General features: G+C 36.0%; 1 long non-coding RNA gene across 1 annotated transcript in view; it reads left to right on the top strand.

Moving 5' to 3' along the window:
* Nucleotides 1-519: 519 nt before the first annotated feature.
* Nucleotides 520-18,628, top strand: part of LOC102014821 — a 30,386-nt gene continuing 12,277 nt past the window's right edge. Inside the window, exons 1-2 of the long non-coding RNA XR_261675.1 lie at nt 520-635; nt 913-1,119. This is a non-coding gene — a long non-coding RNA (uncharacterized LOC102014821). The remainder of the gene's footprint in view (nt 636-912; nt 1,120-18,628) is intronic.

Raw genomic sequence — 18,628 nt, 5'->3', positions numbered from 1 at the left:
AGACTTCTTTGATATTTAAAAAAAATCTCTCATGTGGATGTATTTGAGATAGAAAATAGTGAGGCTTGATTCCTCCTTCTTCCCTCTGGCATAAGCCTGAGCTGACTGACAGCTGTCATGTCCGTCCCACACACCTCTCGCATCCTCAAGGATGGCCTAGAAAACCTTGCACCGAGGTCTTCCTGCCACCCTGGTGCTACCTCATTCCTGACCCTGTAGGCCCCTCTGATAGGATGCAGGGCTTGGCTGACGGCTATCGTGAGCCCCACCTTCCCGGGGCCTCCTCCGGTCACTGCTGTCTTTCTGGGAAGCAGTCAGCAAACCACTCTTGACAGGACAAAAATCACGCAGGAATCAGAGGGCCGTGAACAGCACAGCCAGCTCTTCTGAAAACTTCTTTAAAATCATCAACAGTCGTCACACCAGACCTGCCATTTTCCCGGAAATGCAGCAACAGTCAAGCAGCCTTTATCCCGGAAGCTTGGCAGAGCTGTTTCCATGGCAGCCAAGCCTGTCCTGGAAACCCAGTAACTGTCCGGGAACCATTCCCCTTGGCTGAATCGTGTTGGAACACAGTGTTACCCCGCATAGCTCTGCCCTGGGTACTCCTGGTGATTCCACCCTGCCCACTGCAGGTGATCTTGCCCTTCTTAGTCATTATTCTGAAAGTCCTCAAATAGGTCCACAAAATGTACAAACCTGCACATTCTAGGGAATGTTCCTGCTCTGTACAAGCAGTGCACCCTCAACCCTTAAGCCAGCGCACAAAGGCTCCCCTAGGGCGGCACTCCCTGTGTGCAGTGTGAGTCCCATAAGAGTCTCAATCAAGTGGTCCCTCATCCTACTCATGGCTCTTATTACCTGAGCGGACTGCACTAAAAGAGGTGGTAACACTGGGCACTGTTTTTCTAGAAGTGTTCCAGGAAGGAGCGGTGGGGACCAACGGCAATGGGTGGAGAACAGCAGTAACAGGCAACAGTGACTGTCACCAACGGGAGGAAACTTGAAGCAACAGACAGAAAATTCTGGGGACATCTAAAGAGACCAGAGAACCAACAGAAACCTCCAGAAGGCTCCAGAAAGCTGCTGAAGGGGCTAGGAACCTTGACTGCTGAGGAGGTACAGTAATAGGAGTAGACTACTAAGTCCAAGAGACAGCGGCACTCAGAGCCCAGAACTGGAAAGCTAAGCACCGTGACCCACCGGCAATCACAGCACGGGTCAGTGTCATCAAGGGAGCTGTGTTTTGCTGATGAGGGACTTCTATCCAAATTGAGCAGAAGCAACATTGTCTGTAAGTATCATCTACAGTTAAAAACGCGCCACGCAGTAACTCTTATTCCACCTCTGCTTCTGGTTTGTTTTGACTTCTGTAGCTTTATTTTTAAGATCTGACAAAAGAGTTACATTAAATATCTTCCTCAGAGATATTTTTCTGCTAAAAACCTCAAAGATATTTTTCTGCTATCAACATATGGGACCCAGAGCATGCATTTTTTCTGCAGATTTTGAGAATACTTCATTAGAATGATGTTACTAACTTTTCTAAGGAATGGGTATGTTAGACTTTTCTATGTTTTCTGCTAAGATTATTTGGGATTAATTACTTAAGGAAGAGGACAAGCTAAAAGACTATAGTGAAAGAGGAAAACCAAATGATTTGTAATTTATACTGACATATTTAAACCCTGAAAAATTATGATAGGTAATCATATAGACAGTCCTCAAGTTTGACAGTCATTAACATATCCCCATAATTTTATGTTTTCTGTAGTACAGGGGATGAAGCATAACTACTCTATCACTAAACTCCAACCCTAGCCATCCTTATTTCTTTCTTTTGAGATGAGCTCTCACTAAATTGCTCTGCTGGTCTTAAACTTCCAATCCTCCTACCTCATCTCCCCAAGTATTTGGGATTACAGACCTTAAAGAAACAAATTTTAATGCTGTCACTAAGGGTAAATGTATTCCTACATCTTAAGAAGGAAGGTATGTTGCACAATTTAGTGCATCATGAAAATATATGTTTAAAAATTCATAAGAAAATTCAAACATCTGTGTTGGGGCACTTTGTAAGTATTTGAATGTCAGATGTTAGGTTGAGCAGCAAGATGCTTGAAGATGTCTTGTATAAAAATGTTGGTGGGGGGCTGGGGATTTAGCTCAGCAGCACAGCACCTGCCTGGCAAGCTCAAGGTCGTGAGTTTGATTCCCATTACTGGAAAAAAAAAAAAAAAAGAAAAAAGAAAAAAATGTGGGTAATGGAACCTAACTAATACATCTGATTCGTTATTGTAAATATACATGGAATGTGGGAATTCTTGACATGCAAGTACTTGGAAACTAAATGTATACGTCATAGGGGCTCAGAGAGTTCTGCTTGGCAGTGTAAGCAGTGAGATTCTATCACCTCAACAAAAAAAGGACAACAGAGAAATGACTGAATTGGCTACTCAACTGTCTTGTTTGCATGGGAACAATCGGCTCTCTGTCACTGACCTATGCTGACAATGTGTAATTGGCAGAAATTCATCTGTTTGTCATGAAAATGTGCGCCCCTCTTTGATTTCAGTTTGTACTAAAGTATGTTAGATCTTCGTTACTTAGCAAATGCCCTTTTATTATGGTGAGTTCGATTCCTGGTACTGAAAAAGAAAGAAACAAACAAAAAAGAATTTCATAATGTCTTTCACATGAATGTGAGTGGGTTTGACTATCAGAGAATTAGATCTCTCTGCCCAATGGTGCAATTTTGTTCAAATTTACATATTTCAACTCATGCCTCAGGTCTTTTAAACATTCTCTGGGAGAAAGGAGTTACTTGCACTCATTTTCTTTAATAAATGAAAAGCTTCTGTCTTAGATTTCTCAAACAGTAACGTGACTGTTCGATCCCCTTGTCAAAACATCAGGATGTCTTAGAGAGTAGAAGTTACATCTTTCAAAAATGTCTTTCACTAATATTTCTCAGTGCCCAGCAAGGCATTGGAAACCCAACTGGAGATTAATAAACAGGTATTCTGTGAAACCAGTAGATATGATCATTCTCTCATTCTGGTGACAAAACTCAAATAACTCATATTTCATTTTTTTGTTGTTGTTGTTTTTTCCGGTAGCAGGAATCAAACTCATGACCTTGCACTTGCCAGGCAGGTGCTGTGCCACTGAGCAAAATCCCCAGCACCTCACATTTCATTCTTACAGTGAGATTTAAACATAGATATTTAGCTCACTTTACAGAAGGAAACTTTTCATTTAACAACCATTCAGCATTTTGTTATTTAGGTATCAAAGTCATGACTTCGTTAAATCTTTGTAAATATGAATGAAACAGAGGGAAATGAAAAGATGTACTCTCCAAAACTGATTTCAAGGTCCACAGAAACATAGACAAAGTATAAATATAAAATTAATGACTATGAAAGGAAGGTGATATTTACAATACTTAAAACACTGGGTTAATATTGTTAGAGAATTAATAATTACCTCACACAATTCAAAAAATCTAATTCTACTAAAATTTACCAAAATAATTAAAGAAATAGAATTATATTAGATCTTGTATGTTTCAAACGTTTAGATGAGGAGGTGTTAAAAACTAGAAGTGACACAAATTGCTGAGAAAACTATGAATAATTTATGCATATATCTTGTGCTGTATTTCTCATTTATTTTTAGTTTAAAAACTCTAATTGGAATAAAAATGCATAATTTTAAATATGTTAGTACAAAAATATAAAAAGAGAACTTATTTTATGCTTGTATACTATGATGTTAATAATTTAGATGAGTCAGTAAACTTTTTTGAGAGAAGGAATACCCAGAGCATATATGAGTTAAAGTACAGCAAAGAAAAATTGCAAGAAGTTCTGAGGGAGCAAAACCACAGACCCATTACTGTGTGGATGTTTGATAGTATCAGAAAAAAATTCAGGCCACCAAGTCCTGAGTGTTAAATGAAAAGCCAGAACTGAACTATAGAAACTCTGACATCTTTGCTGAGAGGTTTAGATTGGTTTTAAAAACATGACCATAAAAAGAAAAATAATATGGAACTTATAATTAATCATAAGTAAATACACATGTTAAGTAATTAACATAAGAATTAATATAAATGAGGAAAAGAAAAATTAAAATCAATAATTATATAAGGAAAACTGGTATAAATAATCCAATGTGAAGGATAAAATTGTCTATAATTAAAACTGATGAAATGTCTATGCACATCCATATCATAACATGTATTATTTGTGAAATATAGTAGAAAGGAGAAAACATAATTTGCACTTATGCACATAGATTCTTAAATACTACTTAAATATCCTAAATATGTTAATAAACCAGTAAACAGAGAGACGTCCCCCATAGTAAGAGACTTTGTTCATTTATCACCTTAAATTCTTATAAATAGACAAAGGAGAAAATCTATTTCTCTCTTGTACAAATCATATTTTTTTTCCTCTGTCTTACTTTTGGATGACATCTCTGCAAATCCTTTTGAAAAATTGGTTTGTCAGTATTACACTTCAATTCCACGGGCTGCTTCTCTAAAAAGACAGGTAATTTGCTCAGGGAAATGGTTGCTTCTGTTACAGCACTTGCCAAACTATTGACTAACTGAGAAAACTTTAAATGCTTCGCAATAGAAGTGTCTGGTACAGTTCATCATCAGAAGTGTGTGAAAGAGAAAACATCTACCAGAATTTCTTGATATTATTTGATATTCCCGTCAAATATGTCATGGCCTCCCCAGACTTTGTTTATTTGCCTGAACTCAAGTTTCCAAGACAACAATCAGAGGCGGTGACTTCTACGTAAAAATTGATTGAGAATATTCTTCTTATCAGCATAGACTGAGGCACAAAAGACTGATGGGTAGGGAGAGAGAAGAAGAAAATTGTGAAGCATTGCAACAGAGAACCCAAGAGTTCTAGATCCTGTCGTGTGTTTCATAGTTATTTTCCCTGGAAAAATAAAAGTTCTTCATAGGCTAATGTATGAGTCTTTGTATGTAAGTCTTCTGAAACGAAAGCGTTATTTTTAGTAAGGCATCTCAAGCTAGGTAATGATCAGTAGTCTACCTGAGCAGGTGTATTTTAATAAGCTAGAACAAATGGCTAAATTTCTAGATGTGTACAGTCTGCAAAAATCTAATAATTCAGGCATAGAAATCTGAACATATCAGAACAAGCATAACAAACAAGCAGACTGAAACACCTTCGCTCTCAGTGTGTTCTGACTGGGCTACTGTTACAAAAAAGAGGGGCAGAGAACAACAGAAAAGAAAGGACAGAGAAAGAAAAAAGAGGGGAGAAAGGAGAACACAATGAAGTTAGTCACTTTAAATAAAGTAAATTTATTTATCACAGGTCTAAACGCAGAGAAGTCCAAGGTGAAGGCTCTGACAGAGTTGTCTGTTGAGGGCCTCTATTAATGTTCACATATAATAATGCCTTCTTGCTCTGTCTTCAAACCTGTTGACATAGCTTGAAAAGCTTATTTCATAAAAGTGATAACTCCCCTCATGAAAGCAAACATTCACAACCGAATCACCTCCCAAAAGTCCCACCTCCAAAGAGCAGGTCCTGGGTGAGGCAATGTCATCTTTCAACAGAGAAGCTTGGTGAATGTTGTCATACATACAAAAGTTAATGCAAATCCTTCCCAAATTCTTACAATTATGGTGAACACAAGACCTAAAATTCAGTTTTTTGTCTTCTTTCCACAAAATGAATATAAGAAGGGTTTTTTTTATGTTTATATTTGACTTAAATTAATGATTCTATACTTTTCACATTCATTTTCCCCCCAGCAAATCAATAGAACTCAGTAGGAGATATCCAGTTCCACTGAATTCCTAATTGATAAGTCCCACTACCCTAGTATTTCCACACCATAAGTCAATACTTTCGTTCTGTGTTCCATTCTATTTCATATCTGATGAAAGTTTTACCATACAATTGTACAATGTTATTACAACTTCATGATGGGTTTGTGGTATAAGAAATTACCACAAATTTAGTGCCCTCAAAAAAGACAAATTTATTGCACTACCATCCTGGAGGTGAGAAATCCTAAAACTGATTCAGAAACAGTGTATCCTCTAGTAAGTTCTAGAAGAAAAATCAGTTTTTGTTTTTTAAATTTACAGAGACCTCCTTATTCTTCAAGATACCTTTTTCCCCATTTTCAGGTCCAGAGAGGAATTTTCATACTTGTACATCTGTCAACAAAATGCCTTCCATGTGTAGGACTCTTCTGCTATCCTCTAATCACTTCCTGATTAATTAGGCGCATCAGATATTTCAGAGCAATGTCCCTCTCTCTGTATGCTCAAATGTGTCATGTCCGCAGAGTTCCATTTGCATTATGCAGCACTGCATTTATGTGTTCCCAATATTAGGGTGTGGGTGTGTTTTGTGGATGATTTCAAAAGACACAATTCTTCCATCCTGTGGCATTTATTATTTTTCCAGTCTTGAAACACTTCAATGTAATTATGAATTTTGCAAATGACTTAAGAAATTTTCAGTGTAAATGTGGTTTTTAAATTGTATTTTGTGAGAGGTTTAAAAGGCGAAAGATTTATTCAATCTGAAGGGAAACCAGAGTTCTGAGAGTTTTAGTATATTATTTTTTACATGTTTTCATGTGAAGCAGTGGCTAGGTTTTACTTAAATTTTTATTGCAGTTTTACTTTTGCTGTGTATGGATCACTGAGCCTTATACTTTCTTTCTTGAGTAAGCTATAAAGCATGCATATTATTTTAAAAATTAGTTTAAACAGAATAATTTAAACAGAAATGTAATGGAGGCAAGTTGATAATTTTGTTTGACCAACATTTTATTATACTAACTGACCCTTACTGAATTTCAATTTTTTAAGTATGATAAATATTACTTTTTTTTTTCCAGTTCCAGGAACCGAACTCATGACCTTGCGCTTGCCAGGAAGGCGCTGTGCTGCTGAGCTAAATCCCCAGCCCCAATATCACATTTTTTAAAAAAGATTTGAAACCATGTCCAAAATGAGGAAAATTAATTTCAAAGAAATTTCCAAACTATCAGCATTATTTTTCATAGTCATTCTTTATCGTGAACCATTTAAATATAAGACAATAAATTTTCCATGTGAATGACCCATGGCAGAAAATATTATCCTTATGATATGTTCCAGCGATATGTGCAAAATATACTTTCAACCGAAAGCAGTACATGTTAATGAATTGTCTGATAGACTGATATGCAGATATTTTCAAATTTAGTCTGAGTGAGGGTAAATTTTCACATGTATGCTAACACTTATAGGTTTAAAGTTTTTATCCTTAAAGCCTAATTTTCAAAACATAGAAAAACTTGCTTTTTTCTAAAATTTTAGTGAAATTTGAGGTTAATATGTTGAAAGAGATAATAAATTCATTTCATGGAAAATAATCTTTATTATTAACAAAGTATAGCTGAAAATTGCCTAAAATTAGACCCTGGATTAATGCTGGAGTTCTAGCTGTAAACTGGAATGAATACATATATAATTGCCGTACTCTCATCATGAATGAAGAAATGTTACTTTTTTATTAATGGAATCTTCCTATAGGAAATCTTCAGAATATTTAGCTTCAGTTTCAGGTCAGAAATGCAATAAAATTTAAATAACATTCAAATACAATAAAATTCAAATGGAATATAATAAAATTCAAAAGGTGATGGAAATCATATGTTGTAGAAAATATTCTATTTTTAAAATTATTGGAATTATTTGTTATACAACATGCATTTTGTGTTGCTTAAAGATTCAGTCTAAATAAGTTGTAATATTTTAATTAATTAGATAATAAGGGTTCATAATGACTTAAAATAATTGTTAGAGTTTCTGTCTAGAATGTCAACCCAAAGCCCCCTGTGCTCAGAGGTGTGGCTTTGGAAAGTATTAGGTGATCAAAACACAATACACAGTTCATCTACTGATAAATCCATAGCTGGATGTGCTACTAGGAGGTTTTACCTGATTAGAAAAGGTGATTCCCTGGAGGCATTACCTGGTCTCCCTCTCTGCTTCCTCCCTTCACTGTCTGCTGCCTGGCCACCAAGATGTGAACAACTTTTTTCTGCCAGACCCTTGCTCTCCACCAGAGTCAGCTGATTATGGCCTGAATCCTCCAAAAGCAATGAGTCAGAATAAATTTCTGTTTGTTTAAGTCCTAGGTGTGCAAGATGTTTTGCCCTTAGAAGGAGAAAAGTGACTAAGACAGATATTAGTACTGGACAAGTGAGGTCAATTTTATGGCTGTCCTAGAGCATATGAATTAGAACTTTTTGTCTCTGGTTTATGGGTGAAATTGGAAAAGTTTTGAAGATGCTGTCTCACAAAGCTCTGAAATGCTGCAAGCCCAGTTTGAGAAGAACTTCTGTTTTGGTGTTTTTCCCCATCAATGAGACAATGACCAAGATTTCAATACCAGGGTCACAGCTGTGGCTGTGACCATACTTGACCATGTGGTTTAGAAACTGTTGGAAGTGATTTATAAGAGATGTTTTGAAAAGTGTGGAGATATTAGCTAAAGAAGCCCTAGAGTACTCTTAAGTATAACTTGCTAGGAGCCTTTGGTCTAACCTCAGAAGACCAGAATGTCCATAGAAATGAAGACAGTAAAGACCAGGCTATTTTTGAGCTTATCTTTTCATTGGGTAGTTCTTGGAAGAAGGAGTCACAGTACTTTTTTATTACGTCTCATGGAGAGCCATGAAAGTGGTCCTTCAGAACAGGTTCGTGACAAGAAAAGTGAAATAAATGAGTTTGATGTGAGGGTGAGTATATTAAGCAAGATCAATGGCAATGTGTCTTTTACTGTAATAATATTTTAGTGAAACACACACCTTAAGTTTTAGTCAGACTTTGTACACTATTTACTCTTATGCATTATTTACTATATGTGCAACAGTGCTTTTCAAATTATATGAGTGTTAGTAGTATTGTCTCTTTTTGAATACTTGGATGATATTTGTATCAGTTTAAAAGATGTTCCTATCCATGCATTAAATGAGTTGAAAGAAGAAAATATGTGACAGTCTTTCTTGGCAATGGATTCAGACAGGCAATTGTGTGATTCTTTAAGAAATAAAACTTGGCTAAAGAGAATGGAGGTCAATGCATTGGATTAGTCACCTAATTATATTTTGATAGTTTATCACATGCAAGGAAATATACTAATATCTGAAGGACTAAAGTAAAATTATGATTTACTGACAGACTTTATAATCTGAGGAGAGAAAATGACAAGAAAATTAAGTGTGAAACCATGAATAATATGGTTAAGTGTTACAGAAACACAATGACAATCACAGGTTTCAATGTCTGCTTAGGAAAGAGTTCTTGAAGCCAGAGGAATAGATTTTATTTTACTCAGAGTGAGCCTTGTATGTATGGAGACAGCTGATCTATGTAGTATCTGAATTCCAAAATGGCTAGAGTTAAGTCAGAAACTGCACTTCATAAAAATTGCATTTATTGATGTATGAACACTTTTTGGATGATCCTAAATGTGGAGAAGGAGAATGTACAGACATTGATATGTCCACACACAACGTCTGCATCATAAGAATACACATATAACTTACATATAGTTTCAAAAGAACCGAAGATTTTGCATTTCTTTTAATACTCATTAGTTTAACTGAACTTTTCAGCATTTTGACTTGTAGAAGAGAAGGCAGTGTGAGACTTTCTCAGTTATTCTCTGCTACCATTAACAAAATACTTGACATTGGTCAGTTAATTAAGAACCCGAGATTGGTTTCTTGTCATTCTGTAAGCTGGCAAGACAGATACAAATCCCTGCATCTGGAGAGGGCGTTTTTGCTGAGTCATTCCATGGCAGAAATGAGATGGCAAAGGTATATGCTTAGGGGAGGCGGAGAGAGAGAGCGAGCACAAAAGCACCAAGCCTGTCTGAACATTGGAGCAACTTGTGCAAAAATGGCGTCAATCCTTTTATGAAGGCAGAGGCCTTATGACCTAATCACATTTTTAAAACCCTATCCATTCTCACTACCGCACAGGAAATTAAGTTTACCAAATATGAACTTTGGGGAATATATTCAAACTTTGCACTTGCATTTCAAAGTACACAAAAATGTCTATTCCTTTGCTGACTACATTAAGCCTTGAATACTCTACACGAAACATAAACAGATTTTTACTAGCATTTCACCAAGTGATTCATTTATGGAGTAACTGTAACCTGCTGACAGCAATCTCATTTTTAGTGGCTCATAGAAATCCATGAGGTTTTTCTCATGAGGGACAGAATAAAAGTCTGGTGAGAAGAATTATGACTAAAAGTTATAGGAAATATGACAAAAAATATATACATAAGCAGAGATGTTATCTTATTAAATATTTAAATTTCAACACTCAAAATACAGAAAAACTATGTAAAATATTTCCATTTTGTATGATTCAGTTCATATTGGGCATATTTTTCACATGAATATTATATCTTGATTAATATTCTGCAAGACACCTGCACAAAAATTATTTCTTATTAACATGTGTAATATATTTACTTTTTAGGATTATTATAATTAACTTCTATTACATTTTTTAATTTGTAAGCATCATAAGTAGTTTAATTGAATCAAATTCATAAAAATTTGTAATTTTATGGAGAAATTTTTATATATAAATTTTCAAGCTGACAAAAAGATATTTTACTATAAACAAAATTGTACATTTCACTTTCTAAAGAATAGTATGAAACTGATTTTCAAAGATATAATTATGTCCTAAAATACATCAATGGCCTAATGAATCTTCAAGGTTACATATATGTTTGTCTACTTTGTGGGAATTAACATTCTGTATTTTCTAAATTTGTGTTTCCCTTAGGATTGTTTCTATTTTATTTGAAATATAAAAATGTAGGTCATTTTAGATGTATTTCAAGTTTTTCTGAATGAAATTAATGATGAAGAATTACAATATGAGTTATATGATCAGTTTATAAGAGAAAAACATTAAAACCTTTTATACACTTCCTACTAATTTGTAGTGTTAAAATATTGACCTGCTAAAGCAAGCTGTAGGCTGCTCATGCAGATTTTTGGGCAATAGAAGAGCAAAGTCATAGACTCAAATACCTAGAAATAATCAAGCTGATCTGTAAGCCAAAAGGGTAGTTGGCTTTTTTTAAGATTAGTTTTGTTAGATTTGTTGCTTTCTATAAGTTCAAGGTGGAGTATATCTGTTCTATTATTTCAGGACTTGAGAACCTAATCAATAATTCAACAGAGTTAGTAAGCAAGAGAATAATACAAAGGAACTGCAATACTGTGAAATATTTTTTATCTATGCTGTTATAGGTCCTGTTATAGTATTCTTATTATGTTAGAAAATGTCTAGGAAACATATCAGTGGTAGAGAATATTTATGTTCCTTCTGTAGTACGGGATAACTGTTCATAAATTTATTTTATAATAAATTTTACCTATTGATAAGAACAAAACTTTCTATTACCAGATATTTTTTCTGCACAACTAATTTATAATTTCTTATATTTTTATTATTGTTTTCAATTATAATAAATTGACTTTTCTAAGAGGATATCATATCCCCCTTATTAAGTTTCAGATATAATTGCTACACATTTTAGAACTCTAACTTTCTCTATAAAATAATATTAAATTTTGTATGCTCCATGAAATATATTGGTAGGGTTACTGCAGTGTGTTTGATTATTTCCAGTGTTATTTTGTTGCAAATTAATGTTTTCGCTATGACACATACTTGATCTTTATATTTGATATATACAAGTAAACAACATAAACAAAAAAAATTAAAAAGAAAAAAAATGCTTGTTTTTCATTCTGATTTTTAAATGTATTATTAATTGCTTTTGTGTCTGAAAATTTAAGACCTTTAATTAAAATTTAGCCAATCTTTACTCATTATAGATTTTTTTTTTAGGAGAGATGATAGTATCTGGGAATATAATATTAAAGAAGATACAATAGCTTTCAATGATCTTGAAGAAGATCACAGATTAACACCTAAAATATTATATTTCAGTTAAGTTAATCTATCAAGAAGTTCATGAAGTTTAAAAATATGGAAAAATGTAAGGGTATGATAAAATTTCTTTACAAAGCTCATAATAAAGGAAACTCTAAAATGTGCCACAGCACATATTAGGATGATATGCTAATTATAAAGAATAATAGGAGTTAAATAGTATGACCAGGGATGTTTTAAATCATGCAAAGCTTTATTTTTATCTCTTAACATTACCAAAATTGAACAGCCAATCGGACTTGTTGTGCTAACATTGCCACCTAAACTTCAGGATATGTCAGTGTGCTGGAAAGAGAATCAGAAGTAAGAATAACTAGTCTTAAGGGGCTAGTTATTATCTTTCAACATCATTCAATCAAACAATCTTTGTAAATTTTTCCTTTGTTTGCTCTATGGGATATAGAGATAAAACAATTTTAAAGTGTTGAATATAAGAACTTTTGAACAATTTGAGTGGGATTGTTGAGATCAGGGTTGTGTAAATTGTGTACCAGTACATAGATGTGAAGTTCAGAGGAGAGCTCTGGGCTACAGATCACATGATTAAAATTCTTGAAACTTTTGGTTTCTACATGAGGAAATTAGCTTTTCTCTTCTCAGTTGGGACAAATGAAAGAGGCAAATGGTTGGTAATCAAAATATGATGCTTTTCACTGATCAAATAATATTGTCTAGTTTTCGAAGTCAAAATATGTGAACAAATTACATAAATACAATGGTCTGGCAAATAAATTTAGGAAATAGATAATTGTAGCTTCCATTCTTTAGTATTATTTGGTGGACATAATCTTCTCACGTGTGGGCCTGATCTCCTAAGCTTACCATATGATCCAAAAACATATGAGAATATATTTCTTCTTTGAGAAAGCAGATCCTAAAAAGAGTCTATGCAAAATTAGTTATTCTTTTCCAAATCACCAGTAATACACTTTTTCCTTCCATTTTGAACAATATCAATAACAACAAAAGACATCAAATATTGCTTTAATGTAAGTTTCTCCAAATGGAAGATGATATTCTGGGGAAATTATATCTATTAAGCTCTTAATAGGAAACTCAGCTTACATCTGCACATGATAACTTAAACTATGGAAGCTACTGAGTACAGGCTGTCATATAAGAGTAGAAGCAAACATGTGCTTAAGTCATATTCTGAAATGTGACAAGCTGTCCATTCTAATAGACTAATACAGAAAAATTACAGAGCCATATGGGCCTGGGTGTATAGCTCAGTCATGCATTATTTGTCTAGCATGAAAAAGGCCCTGGCTTAGTCCCCCAAATATCTCTTTCTCTCCTTCTTTCTCTCTCTCTCTGTCTCTCTCTCTCTGTCTCTCTCTCTGTCTCTCTCTGTCTCTCTCTCTCTTTCTCTCTCTCTCTCTCTCTCTCACACACACACACACACACAAATTGTGAAAGTTTCTCATATATCCTGTCCTTAAGCGAATACAGTCATCTTTATCCTTTAATTACCAATTCAATTCAGTATTTATTTTTTCCTACGTTTCACACAAATAAATTCTTAGAATAATATGTTTATAGAACTTATCTCCCATTGAACCACAGTTTTTCAAAATTTTATTTTTAGAGATAAAAGAACCAAAGCATATTAACAAACACAGAGTCATAAACAAAACAACATAAAACAAATATAAATAATACAGAATTTCAGACGTGGTAAAAAGAAATTAATAATGGTTGTTATACTACATACTGTTATCTTCTGAGTTCATACAAAATATAGTGTTTAGATTATTATGATGGAGTATATAATATGTTGAGTGACCATACAAGTAGAGAAAAAACACAATCAGTGTTTCTTGGTAAAATTATCAAAAAGCAGATAGGAATGAAGTGCCCTCAACAAAGAGAACAAAAGGTGAATGGATCTGCTGTATATCATTTTCAGAAACCAAAAAATTAGTAATTAGAACTTTTGCTCAAGAATTCTCTCTAATATTCATGACAGCAGAACAAAAGGAACCTAGCAAGGATTGCACAGTGTCCCAAAGTCATCACCTTGGGCAAACAGTAATTCTGTATCCTTCTGCTGAATGGGGAAAAAAAGTGGGACAATGCTGCATTCTGTGGAAGATCCTTTGTGGGAAGGTGGAAAGAAGAGCTACCACTTTCTGGGTCCTTTTTGCACCCCAAGTCACAGTTTTCGCCGCTCAGCTCTGGAGCCTGTGGGTGTGTGGGATGCACGATTCCTCCATGGCCCTACCACCGACTTCAACAGCTCCGCTGCTCACACGCCCCGGGCTCTGCACCTGTCAAAGCCGAGGCACGTCTTTGCTCACGTTGATAGATGTGGAAAGCAAACAGACCATCAGCCTCTGCGCCTGATGTAGGCAGCAGGGAAGGGGCTCATGTGGACCAGCCGGACTTCCTGCTAGAATTTCTGGACACAGCCACCTCTGAAAGCCAAGCAAGCTCAGTGTGACTTCTCACCCCAGACAGCAGTGCCCTCACGTTCCTCCCAGCCATGTTCAAACTTCTTAAGGAATCTATACCAGTCCACCCCCACTCTGCAAGCGTCTCCTATGGCCATCTCTCACCCGGTTCTGTGACAGGGCAACACCAGAAACCCTGGAGTGCAGCTACTGACAAGAGGCTGCACATCTCAGTCTGAAAAACTAACCCCTTCCCGAGAGGCTCCTCATACCCACAGTATGAAATGGATACACATAGGCATAACGTGTGTTGCACTGGATTTACTGCCAACTCCCGTCAGTGTTTCAGGAGTCATTTTGGGAATAAAACACCATGCTGCTTTTGAACTTTATTATAGCTGTGGCTGCTGTCACATTATAGAACTGTCCTTCCTATGTGGGCGTATCCTGAGGGATAAGAGGCCCGTACGCAGGGAGAGCCTTCAGCTTGGGGTCTTCCTCTGAGCTACCTCCGTTCTCTGATATCCCACTTTTTCGTGCTCCTCACTACGCTGCTCTTCTCCAGGTGTCTAACTCTGCATCCCAGGGAGGCCGCACTTCGCTGCCAGTCCCTACTCCACCGTCTTCCCATTCTAGTCCATTTTCAACTCTGTGACTTCCAAGGGAAGGGGATAGTGACATGGACAAACACAGGTCCACATTCTGGGAGTTGGAACATGTACGCAGAGGAACAAATTGAGGATATGTCCATGGAACCGAGGGAGCAGACAAAAAAGGGAAGCAGTAAAGCATTGAAAAGCTAACTTTTCTTAATACTATATGCTTAGGAAACTGAAACCACATACAATCACACACACACACACGTATACGTGCATGCATGCTTGCTTGCCCGCACGCATGCATGTGCCCAGTGACTAGAAGAAATAATAGAAAAATGAAGACATGTCGCTAAAGGCAAAATAGAAGAATGTTCTGGAAAAAAAAAAGAGTATTTTAAAATATTGCAGTGTCGAACTGCACTGGACAGAGTAAAGAATGACCACGTCGGGGGAGTGTAGTTTCCTTGCAATAATAGCCTGAAAACTAGGAGTAATGGCTTGATGATGAAATCATGTGTGAAGAATTGTGAAGAAAAAGTGAAAACTAGTCTACACAAAAGGGCTAACAAAAACGGCAAGCTCTTCTGTATGCAGATATATTTGCTTTTATTACTTTGCTTACTTTCCTCAAGATTCAGATCACTGAAGTCTCAGGGCATGAGTTAAAAAATGAGATTACAGAGTCTGAGATTGAGGTGTCGTTTAGGAACTGAAATTAGCAGGGAAACAAAAAGTAGAACACTCCACTCTAGCCAGTGGGTGATAGAGTATTGTAATGAAGTAAAAGTCCATACAGAAGAATACATTTTTGATAAAAGAACAGGATTGTGTTTTGATATGTCCCCACTGTGCTAGCAGAAATATCAGAGGGAAAGATGGCTAGAGAGTCGAGGTCTAGAAAGTGCAGTTAGTGTTAGATATTTGTAAATGTTTAGCTTAGACACTTTTTGTGATGTGAACTATGCGAATTTGTTGAATAGATGAGAAAAACAGTAACTGGTTTGACAAAGTGGTAAACGACCATCATAAGGCTTCCATCAGTGAAGACAGGGTAGCTATTTGGAGTTAATTTGCCTGGCATAATTTTCTAATTCGTAAGATGGCATCATTTTCTAATTCACACCCTATTGGCGTTCATGTTTTAACAGAGACTCTGTTGGCCTGAAGATGGTAATTATTACTGTGACAGTGGGTTAGAACACGCAGACTCAAATAAAAAGATGGACAGGATGAAAAGGAAGAATAAAGTCGACCAAGGCCACAATCCTGGGAAATAAATATGTAAGGGATGAATTAAAAAAAAAAAAAATGCAGCAAGAATGCTAAAGATATTTTCGGAGAGAAAGGAAGAAAACCAAAGCCAAGTAATGTTTAAGGGGTGAGAGACGCTCTTGGATCCATAACCATGATGAAGTTTGACACCCATTTGGAGTAGCATTTTTCATTTAATTTAATCCATGCTAATCTTTCTCCATTTTTGAATGTAGATGCGTTCTTCGGCCCAGATAGCTCTTTGCTGCCCCCTTCTGATATGTACTTGGAATAACGTCTACAAATTAGAATTAATTGTGAGTTTAGTTTATCTTCAAATGTTGAAAACCTGACAGTTTATCTTACCACTAAGGGCCTGATTTTTACACGGTAGCCCTCAAAACATGTACTTTTGTTGATGCATCCCAGTCAATCTTGGTTGTGCTGGTTCATTCTTTTCTATTTTTATTTACTAACAGTTATTCTGCGTGAGGTTAACATTAATGAATTTTGAGTGACATAAGCAATCCAATGAGATCATTAGATTGTCGTTAAAATCTGAAAGTAATCTTATTTTATAGGCTTGATATCTATGTATTTGGAGAGCACTCTGGGTATTTGAGTGTCCGTAACTCTTCTTATGAACTAAAATTCACTTCTTTGTCGATTTCTTAACAATGGGATTTCACATTAAATTTTTATTGAGCAATAAAACATGAATTATCTACTGGTAAGCATCTTACAGTGCACTTTCCAATCACCCCACTCATCAGAATTGTGTTATATTTGCTTTCTTAATTATTAGTCTTTAATGCTAGACCTTAAGCTATATATACATCAACATTACTTAATATTACTTACCACCGAAAAAAAATTACTTACTACCCTATTCGTGCTGTGCAATATTAATCTAGTAAACGTTCACTTTCATATTATTTGGAAGTGAACTAGTGGTTAAATAAATTGGGCATGATTTGTGTACTAAGTCCTAGATCCTGTGTCTGACCTGTCTTTACAGTTGATTTCCTCTCTGGGCTTAAGGAATGACTGGTATGTATTGTGATCCTGCGCGCCAGTCTCCAAGTGTCCCCCAGTATCAGAATATCCCCCACTAAACTGAAATGCCACTGGATGAACTAAGAAATCCAATGGTTTTTCAATCAGAAATTTGGTCAGCGGTTCATTTCCAAAAGATAGTGGTTACCCAGGGTGGGTCCTTCTCCACACGCGCTCAGGGTCAGCCTCTCCCTTCCCTGTACCACTGATCCCGGTAGCACAGTCAGGGTACTTCTTGTGTTTGAACACATGGGGGATTTTATCATCAAGTATTCTCTCGCAGGAGTGTGGAAACGTATGCTTCCCACGTGCCAGAGTGTTTGTTTTTAAACTACCTCTGCTTCTACCTATTCGTATCCCTCCTTTCAGAATCTTCCTCGGTGCTCACGGGCTATGCCTTCTTGGTCTGAATCTTGTCTATTCTTGCCTGCTACGGATGTCTAGATAGCAAATATCCACTTTCTCCTGCTAATTATCTCATTTCTCTTCTTCTTTCTCCCACCTCCTTCCTTCACGCTCCTCGTCTGTGTGTGTGTGTGTGTGTGTGTGTGTGTGTTTGTGTGTGTGTGTGCGCGCACGCACGAGCGCACAAGTGTGAGCACATGCTTGGGTGCTTAGCTTTTTCTTAGGGAAAATCTCAAATAAGAACTAATAATCTCAGTTCCTCTCTTGATTTTTCTTGGATGATAAAGATGCAACGTGCCCTAGAAAAGAATTTGTGAAAGCCGTGGAGTTCTGGCAGAAACAGTTGTTTGTGTATTCTTAATCAAAGGGAATGCAGATCTAATCATGACTTTGAACACTAAATCAATAAATCGGGATTTATTTCTGAAATATCCCTAAGAAATAAAATATGTGACTAATTCTATTTTTTATCTTCGTGTAATTTTAAGACTATTACAGATACTGCAGTTATTATAGGCTTACACATGTGAATCACATAAGCTGCAATTGGCTCTATATTAAATTCAGTCCAGAGAGTACTTAATATTGTCTTACAAAAATGTATGATAGTATGATACCTAGAAAGAATTCTGTTGACTGTCAGTGGCCTGGGACTCATGGAGCTGAGATTTTTAGCTATAAGTGAATAGCAGATTTAAAGTTCTGTAGAGCAGTATCCTGAGGTTTGAGGGCGTGGCACAGGACGAAGAAAGGTGCATGCGTGAAGGTTTGATAGTTGTGCTTTATTCTGTAAAGTGACTGAGGTGTAACAGTGTGTTCACTGAGATTTTAGTCTTATTTAGATATAAATCTTA

Source organism: Chinchilla lanigera, unplaced genomic scaffold, assembly GCF_000276665.1.
Source record: "Chinchilla lanigera isolate Chin_1 unplaced genomic scaffold, ChiLan1.0 scaffold00034, whole genome shotgun sequence".
Classification (NCBI taxonomy): domain Eukaryota; kingdom Metazoa; phylum Chordata; class Mammalia; order Rodentia; family Chinchillidae; genus Chinchilla; species Chinchilla lanigera.
This window is presented reverse-complemented; position numbering and strand designations above follow the sequence as displayed.